Raw genomic sequence first — 9,727 nt, 5'->3', positions numbered from 1 at the left:
AACCTCCTGGCTTTTAAACTCTTTAACCCTATGTATGAAGCTTGTGATCACTTATTCCTTTTTAATCAATTTAACAACTAGCATTGCTACCTTCAGTAATCTGCACACATATTACCCATTCTGTATCTCTTTGAAACTGTATCTTAAATCTTTGTTCCCCCTTTCCTTCCTGAGAATATGTATCACTTAATGCTCTGCATTAATATTTACCTACTGCATGTTGCCTTTTACACCAAGCAAAGTCCTTTTGAGGTGTATCTCTATCCTCACAGTTCAAAACAATTCCAAATTTTGTATTATCAATAAAATTTTAAAATTGTGCTCTGTATACATAATTTAGACTTTTTAAAAAAAAAATCAAGTAAAGCAGTGATTCAAGCGTTTTTTATTATAGTCATACAGCACAGAAACAGACCCTTTGATCCAACCAGTCTATGCTGAGCGTAATTCTAAACTTGCCTGCTCCTGGTGCATATCCCTCCAAACCTTTCCTATTCATGTATCTATCCAAATGTCTTTTAAATGATGTAACTGTACCCACATCCACCACTTTCTCAGGGACTTCATTCCACACACGAACCACTCTGTATAAAAAAAGCCTAATTTCTTTCTTAAAACTCTCTCCTCAAGATGTGCCCCCTCGACATGAAATCCCCCATCCTAGGGAAAACACAAACTACCATTAACAGTATCTCATTATTTTCTAAACTTCTATCAAATCGCTTTTCAACCTCTGTCGCTCCAGTTAAAAAAAGACCCAGCCTATTCTGCCTTTCTTTATAACTCAAACCTTCCATATCTGATTTTAGACAGATTTTTAATTAGTAGTGGATTAAAGGGTTGTGGAGGGAGGGAAGGAAAGTGGAGTTGAGGGCAAGATGAGATTAATCCTGATCCTGTACCATGGCAGAGCAGGTACGGCCGTGGGATGAAATGCCTCCTCCTGATCGAAGTTCTTATTCAACCAGCTTTGTATCAATGCTGTCACTGTCCCTATTATTCCACGGAACTTAAGTTTCTTAGTCAGGCTGCTGTGTTGTCCTTTTGTCCAGCGTCACTTGAGAGGAACTTATTCCATGACAAGAAACGGCTTCCCACTGGCCTCTTGCAACCGCACGCGCTTCATGGGCCCAAACGCATGCGCTGCAATTCCCGAGCATTCTGGGTAACGGTCCCTCCTGAGGAGGGAAGCGCGAGGGATCGACCAGTGGAAGACGCACTGTCATGACACTGCACCTGCACGTTGTTGAGGAGAGGATGGCGACGAACGGTCTGACGGTGTAGCTGAAAGCGCCAAGGTTCAGAGGGGTCGGCCAGCCTTCACTCTTACCTCCGTCGTCGTCAATTTCAGAAGATTATTCCGCCTAAACAAATGCAAGCAACCTGATCGCAGGTAGGAGAGGCGGCAGACAGCAAATTGTAAGTGGCCAGGAGAACAGTGAAGCAGAGAGGGATAAGCTGAGCAACGAACTGGAAAGAACCGTTGTCCGTTGTGAGAGAAAATTAGCGGGATACGACTCTTTAGGTAACTAATGTTAAGATTAAATGGGCAATTAATAACAAATGTTCACTTGCAAAGGACAAACCATCATCCTCAGAAGAAAGTGTAACCACTTATATAATTTCATGAGGGGCACAGCAATCTTTAGAAATCCTGCAGAGAAGATGAATTTCACTTGAATGAAATATTTTTAAAAAGTGATCAAAGACAGCAATAAATGGAGGTAGAAGTCTAGGAGCAGATACTAAAACATAGCAGTATACATTCTTTCAGTAGTACAACAATTAAAGAGTAACCAAATATGCAAAAACAAAGAAAATGTAAATTAATTAGAAACTGAGGATAAGCAAAACATTGAAAATATTTTGAATGATTACTTATTTATGAATGCACAAATTGGGGGCAGAAGTAGACTATTCAGCCCCTTGAACTTGCTCCACCATTCAAAAAAATTTTGTATGTTCTCGAAATTCTTTTTGAATTCCAAATTCACAGCTACCCCATTAATGTTGATTTCCCTGCTTACCAAGAATCTATCTACTTCTGCCTTGAAAATATTCAGTAATCCTGCCTAAATAGCCTTGTGAGGCAGATATTTCCAAAGATGTACAACTTGCTGGGAGAAAAGCAAATTATCTGCACTTCTGCCCTGAAAGGGCAAACCCTAATTTTAAATCAGCGCTTAGTTTTGGACTGACCCACAAGTGGAAAATTCCTTTCCATGTCTGCTTTGTTAAGATCATTCACAATCTGATACACTTTAATCAAGTTACCCCTTACTCTTCTAAATTCCAGTGGAAACAAGCTCAGCCTGTCCAACCAGCCCATATGAGGCAACCTACCCATTTCAGCTGTCAATCTAATAAACCTCCTCAGAACTATCTACAATGCATTCATATTTTTCTGTAAACAAGAAGACCAAATCCGTACACGCTACTCAATATGAGATCTCATCGATGCCCTGCATAAGTGAAGCATAACCTACTTACTTTTATGTCCAGTACCTTTTGTAATAAATAATAACATACAATTAACTGCCTTGGGTACTGCTGTATCTGCATAATAGTCTTTTGTTACTCATGCATCTAAATCTCTCTGCACCCCTGAATCCTACAGTCCATCTCCATTCAAGTAATACTCTGCTTTTTAATTCATCCAACCAAAATGAACAGCTTCACATTTTTCTATATTATACTCCATGTGTCAGATGTTTGCTCAATCACTCAACCTGCCTATATCTATATCCACCTTTTAACTTCCTTATCTCTTCTTCAAAAATACTTTCCTACCTACCTTGGTGTTCATCTGCGAATTTAGTTAACATGGTTTTGTTCCCCACATGCAAGCTATTGATGATTACTGTAATAAGTTGAGATCCCAGCACAGACTCCTGCGAGACTCCACTTGTCACACCCTGCCAATCAGAGAAATACTCATGTATGGATATTCTTTGTTTTCTGCCAGCCATCCAAACATCTGTTCATACTAATATGTTATCCCTGATATTACAAACTTTTATTTTCAGCAGTAACGTTTGATGTGCAACCTTGTCAAGTATATTGTGGAAATATAAGTATAATACAGCTCTCCTTTATCCACAGCACATGCTACTTCTTCAAAGAACTCCAATAATTTGGTTAAATATAATTTCCCTTTGACAAAGTCAATGAAGTGTGGTGCTGGAAAAAGCACAGCAGGTCAGGCAGCATCTGAGGAGCAAGAGAGTCAACGTTTCGGGCTTGATCCTTCATCAGGTTTCTCTTTGACAAACCATGCTGACTATTCCTGATCACCTTGAGATTTGTTTTTTTTTACCTTCTATTGGTTGATACAACTGAATGGCTTGCTAGGCTATTTCAGAGGACAGTTAAGTGTCAAATATATTGCTATGGGTCTGGAGGTACATGTAGGTCAAACCAGGTAAGGAAGGCCTAAAGGACCTTAGTGAATCAGATGGGATTTTCTGACAATCAGGAATGATTTCACGTCATAGTTAAGAGTTTTAATTCCAGATTTTTTTTATTGAATCAAATACCATAATCTGCCATGATGTGATTCAAACCTGACCCACAGAACACTGCCTGTGACAACACCATAAGGCCTTCACCACTGTCAATAAGGATTTTGTGAAAAAGCAATTATTTTTTATAAATTTGCTAAAGTTCTTTGAGGGTATAAGAAGCAGAGATGATTGAGGAGAACTGGCAGTTTTAGTTTGGATGCATTTGGATTTCAAGAATGTATTTGATAAGATATCACACTATAGGTTATTGCACAAGATTAAGATTAGTATGTTAGTGTGGTTTGAGAATTGGTTAAAACACAAACACAGAGTTGGAATTAATGAGTCTTTTTCAGGCTCAGTCATATAGCCTTAATTATTTGCATCTATATTAATGAGTTGGAGGAGGGGACAGAGTGTATACTGTATTGAAATTTGCTGAAGATGCAAAAATAGATGGGAGGCAATTTGTGATGAGGATATAAGGAATCTGCACGGAGGTTTGGATAGGTTGAGTGAGTGGGCAAAAACTTAGCAGATGGTGTTTAATGTAGGAAAATGTAAGATTACGCTGTTTGGTTGGTAGAATCAAAAGACAGACTAGTATTTAAATGGAGACAAAATCCAATAAAATACAACTCAGAGGGACCTGGGTGTTCTTGTGGATCAAACACAAAGCGTTAGCTTGCAGATGCAGCAATTAAGAAGGCAAACAGAACTTTGACCTTTAATGCGAGGGTGTTGGAATACTGTGTACCATTTTCATCTCTGTATTTAAGAAGGGATAACTTGCCATTGGAGGCAGTTCAAAGGATCATGGAGGTAAGGGATTGACTTATTTAAAACAGCTAAACAGGTTGGGCATTTATTCAACAGAGTTTAGAAGAATAAGGAGTAATCTTATTGGCACATACAAAATTCTGAAGGGATAGACAGGTTAGACGTTGTGAAGATGTTTTCACTAATAGGGAATCTTAAACTGAGGACATAGTTACAGCGTAAGGGGATACCCATTTAAGATTGAAATAGTAAAGAATTTCCCAGAAGATAGGGAATGTTTGGAATTTCCTACCAAAAGAGTTGTGGAGGCCAGATTACTGAAAGTATTTAAAGAGGGGGTAGATAGATTTTTGAAATATCGGGGAGTTGAGTACTGTGAGGAACTACCTTGAAAAGGGCTGTTAAGGCCTGAAGTAAATCAGCCATGATCTTATTGAATATCAAGACAGGCTTAATGGATCAAGATGGCATACTCGTGCTCCTCTCTCTTGTGTTCTGACTGGACCCTTCATGATTTTCTTTTCAAATGTCCTCTCCACTTCCTTCTGTCTTAGGAGAACAGCCCCAACGTATTTAATCTATCTATGTAATCGAAGTCTCTGGAACCTTTTCTTAAATCCTTTATGCACTGTCTTTAATGCTTTCACAATCTTCCCAAAAGGTGGTTCCCAGAATGGAGTTGAGGCCAAACCCGTGTTTTGCAATGGTAACTGTTCTGATGAGGGATCGCCATACTTGAAACGTTAACTCTGACAGATCTGCTGAATTTCTGCAGTGTATTCTGTTTTTGTTTCAAATCGATTGCATCCCTTATTTTGTAATGCCTTTCTTTATAGCAGAATGTTTCATTCCTTTGAAGAAATTTTGTCTGCCATGTTCACTCATTCTACCAACTTCTTTTGTCCTCTCAGTATCAATACCTATCAATATCTTCCTCACAGTTCACAAACTTCCATGTTTTTTGTCATTTGCAGGTTTTGAAATTGTCCCTCATTACTTCGGTCTACATCATTAGTATAGATCAAGAAAAGTCAATGGACCTAATACTGAGCCTTGGGTGACCCTTTAAGTACCTTATATCAAACTGAAGAATAATTGTTCAACAGTTACACTTCATTTATTGTCACTCAGTCAACTTCACATTCATGCTGTTACTGTTTATTTTTATTCCATGGAGTTTAATTTTTGCTGAAAAACCTATTATATGGTATTTTATCAATTTCATTGCGCAAAACTTTGTTCATGATACCAGCTGAATTACCTGATCCAACCTACAATGTAACTTCATCAAAAAAGACTCAACCAACTTTACCTTATCAGGTTGTTTGTTTAGCACTAGTCATTGCTTAAATTGTCATAAAAGTACACAGATTGTAATTGGAACAGCAGGAGTGTTTGTGATACACTTTGAGAACTGGATCAAAGGTTCAATGGGGTCCACCAATGTTATTGGAACTGTGCTGGCTTCAGTATGCATGTGTCTAGGTTTCCATGGACAGGTTGTCAACTGCCATGCACAGGCAGAAGAACACCCAAAGGCTGCTGGAAATGCACAGAGGCCTGCATTCTATTTCTTTAGTCTTTGTTGCTGAGCAAGAAGATAGTAGGGACTTAATGTTGCTTCACATGCCCCTTCTTCTCAAGGAGGCTGGATAGTGCCAGCACGCATCTGGATGGAGGTGAACTGTGCATATAACCCCTAGAAGTCCCTGGAGGTACAAGGGCCCTCTGCACTCACCTTGCCTACTGAAATAACTCCACAGAGGCCAGTATCTGGTCACCAAATCATACTTAATTGACTATAGTCTTGCTATAGTCCTCGACTACAGTACTGCTTCATGCAGAGTCAGTATATCTGACACTCCCCTTTTTATATGTCAGGGCTTCCTGGTTGGGACTGTTAATCTTATCCAATCAGGTAACTCTCATTCTATGATGTCCAGCTGGCTGCCCTTGTTCCAATCACTATACCTGCAATTTCCAACCTTTTGGAAGTTGTAACTCAGGAAGGTGAACTTGCATCTGGACAGGCCACTGTCAATATGTCTGAGCCTTATATCCACAATTGCCCCAGGTAATCTACCCAAATGTTCAAGGCTAAATAGGCCATACAACAGAGCTTCCTTCACTCCAGCAGGAGAGCCTGGAGTTTGTGTAGGCATAGTGATTAGATTAGATTCCCTACAGTATGGAAACAGGGCATTTGGCCTAACAAGTCCACACCAACCCTCCGAAGAGTAACCCACCCAGACCCATTCCCCTACCCTATTTTTACCCCTGGCTAATGCACCTAACACTCTGCAATTTAGCATGACCAATTCACCTAACCTGCACATCTTCGAAACTGGAGCACCTGGAGGAAACCCACGCAGACACGGGGAGAATGTGCAAACTTCACTTGGTCACCTGAGGCGGGATCTGAATCTGGGTCCCTGGCACTGTGAGGCAACGGTGCTAACCACTGAGCCACCATGCCACCCTAGTGGAAGGACAAGGAAAAAGAAATGCTCTGATCGGTTGTTTAGTGAAATATACATGCACTTCAACATCTGTAAATATACATGCACTTTAAATCATTGTGTGTAATCAACTGTCAATTTAGTTGTAGAACTTGATTAAGTGGCCACTGGAGTTAAGCAGCATTTTCATACATCCTAATGAAGATCAAGATTATAGTGGTGAGGCATTGCTCATCTCGGAGAAAAATCTTGGATAGCAACAGATTTCAGACATTCTTCAACCCTTAGGTCTTGGCTGTGGTCATGAATTTAACACTTTCGTGAAGAGATCTTTTTCACTGACCTATGTCTTACAAGGGAGCGTTCACTTATTTAACATCAGGTGATGTGTAGCAATCCATTAACTCCAAACTGTACAATGTAGCTCATTATTGTGGTGGGAAAACATGCTTTAAGCAGAGCCTCTATCACTTTAGACCTTGGAGTTTAGTCTGCTTCAGCATTTCATGTTATTTTAGCAGTTTATGGGAATTCGCAGATGCTGACATCAGAATGATGATGGGTGGGTGAAAAGGATGCATCATGATGGCACTCAAACTGATAATGGACAAAACAGAACTCAGTATGCAGCTATTAGATATGTAATCATGCACGAAGCCTCAAAAACTAATTTTCCTCTGTGCAATGCAATATTATAACCTTGTTGGAATTATAACTCTTCTTGCAGCGCCCAAGAGGATAGGTAGTGTTGTCATTCTTGAATGTGGGAACAACAGATGTTGTGAAGCCTTCAAACAATTGTTAATTGTATATTTTATTGCACCACAGGAAAGGCAAAGGAACAAGAAACACTGATGCAGCTGCTTGGCGTTGAATCGTGGAGTGGTACACGCGTGTACTCCATTGCCTCGTAGGCTTCAGGGGAAACAAGCTGTTTCCTGTACCCCCTACCAGTTCAGACACTGATACCTTGCTGCAAATGTCAACCCTAGAAAGGTTTGGAGCACATGCTGCAGTTGGCTGAGGAAGAAGCCCCCAAGTCACTTGGAGGATTGACAGAGACTAGGCATCTTAGTTCCAGACAGGAGAGGACCCAACAATGTCAGCAGTCAGGAATTTCATTCACATCACAGGGAGCAAAAGGAGTGGCAGATAGCTATGTGGAATGCATTGACCCTCATTGGCCAGAGCCTGCAGGATTTCAAAAACATTATGGGTCCCAGCTGCTTTAAGCATGGGACCATCTCACTGCCTCTAAAGACAGATTGGTAGCTGTTATGGAGAGCCTGGTCCTGCACCTTCAAGGTCTGCTGGAGAGGCGCATACTTCATTGCCCCAGCCATTTATCCTTAGGACAAACATCAAGGCAACAGGAGGAGAGGGAACCTGGTGCAGGTTGTCCCTACCCCACACGAGGCAGGGTGATTCCAGAAGCCACTCAGCCAGAGGAATACCACACACAGACGCCCTTCTGAAATATCCTCACATGGCATTCCTGAGATGGCTGGGCCCTCCATTTGCACTCTGCCTGATCCCCGGCCCTTGAAAGTTGAAGTCGACATGAGCACACTTACCTCTGGAATAAGGCAATAGTAATTGGGGCTAATGTAGAGACAAATGAGTTAAAATTCCAGAGACCTTGCCAACCCACCATCTTGATAGATTTGCAAAATCTTTGAAAAACATGGAAATTAGAACTACTTGTGGCTTTTAGTTAAAATTCAAATATTCTGCATATCCAAATGTTTATTCATCAATTTGTGAAGATGAAAAATCTTAACAAGAAAACTGAAGTTGTAACAGGGTAAAGGTCATTAGATGCGATATTCTATTCACTTTCCCGGACATCTCAAAAATCTGATGAATAAGTAAACATTTATGGACAAAAGTAGAATTGATTGAAATGTGGATGCTAAAACATTTGGTATTTTACATATACCCCACAGACATTATGAGGTACTTGAAATTGAAAGAGTAAAATGATTTCTAGGACTTAACATTCAGAAAAGAAAATGTGAGTATTTCACTCACTTGACTATCGCTGCAAAGCTGTAGAGATTTCTTCTGAGTGGCAGAGTTGTGGGCAGCAGAGATGTCGACCTGAACCAAGTTGGATGATAAATGTCACGGAACATTTACAGATGAGCTATCATGGACATCTGAGGATGGTACAGGGTAGACAAACTTGGTATAACATGACGGCAGATCTCGCAGCAGCAGCAGTAATAAAATGTCAACAGTCTTGTTAAACTTTGGTATAACTTAAATGAACTTAGACAAATAATAATGGGCAATGTTCTGCTTTATAGTGTTTGAAATACGTTATCATGCAAAATGATCTAATGTATTAATTTCAGCTAGAAATTTTCTATCTGTACCTTTTAGTGCTGCCAACTTCATTCCACTGAAAGTGAATGATTTACTTCCTAGCTTTTACATTTCATTGGGGGATTCAGTTCTCTTCCATTTTTATACTGTTGTTTGACCTGAGGGCTGTTCTCCTCCCTGTAACTGTATGTACCTTTGGGCTTGCAGAAGCTGCAACTTGCTTAGAAATTGATCCTTTATAACAGGCAACTTAATGAAATGAAGGCTGTAGTTTCACTTGTTGAAGGAGAATCAACATGATTGCTGTGTCTTTACTGTGCAGTTTAATATGTGGTGATCGAGAAAGCAGTTTGTATCTTGTATTTCATTTGTGTGACGTTTGTCCAGTGTCCATTTGGTTTATTTTTGATTGTGCACCTTTTCTGCTGAAAAAAATAATTAACATTGTTGATATTTTTGCTTCTAATCTTTAGGTTTTTTTTCTTCCTTTATTGAAAAGTGAGAAGATGGAATTCCTTAAATTAGACATTAGGCATGTATGATGGAGAGGAGATGACATAGTTGACTAGAAGAGGGAGAATGAGAGAAGCAGAGGGCAGAAGATGTGAGAAATATAATGGTGACCAGAAAACCAATTTACTAAGGGAATTCTGAACC

The 9,727-nt window shown here is 39.9% G+C and overlaps 1 long non-coding RNA gene across 1 annotated transcript in view; it reads left to right on the top strand.

The window, feature by feature from the left end:
- Positions 1-1,096: 1,096 nt before the first annotated feature.
- LOC140453211 (uncharacterized) overlaps positions 1,097-9,727 on the top strand; it is a 76,841-nt gene continuing 68,210 nt past the window's right edge. The window contains exon 1 of the long non-coding RNA XR_011952325.1: positions 1,097-1,525. This is a non-coding gene — a long non-coding RNA (uncharacterized lncRNA). The remainder of the gene's footprint in view (positions 1,526-9,727) is intronic.

The sequence above is a fragment of the Chiloscyllium punctatum genome, chromosome 26 (genome assembly GCF_047496795.1).
Source record: "Chiloscyllium punctatum isolate Juve2018m chromosome 26, sChiPun1.3, whole genome shotgun sequence".
Taxonomy (NCBI): Eukaryota; Metazoa; Chordata; class Chondrichthyes; order Orectolobiformes; family Hemiscylliidae; genus Chiloscyllium; species Chiloscyllium punctatum.
Note: the sequence above shows the minus strand (reverse complement) of the source record. Positions and strands in the feature narration are given on the sequence as shown.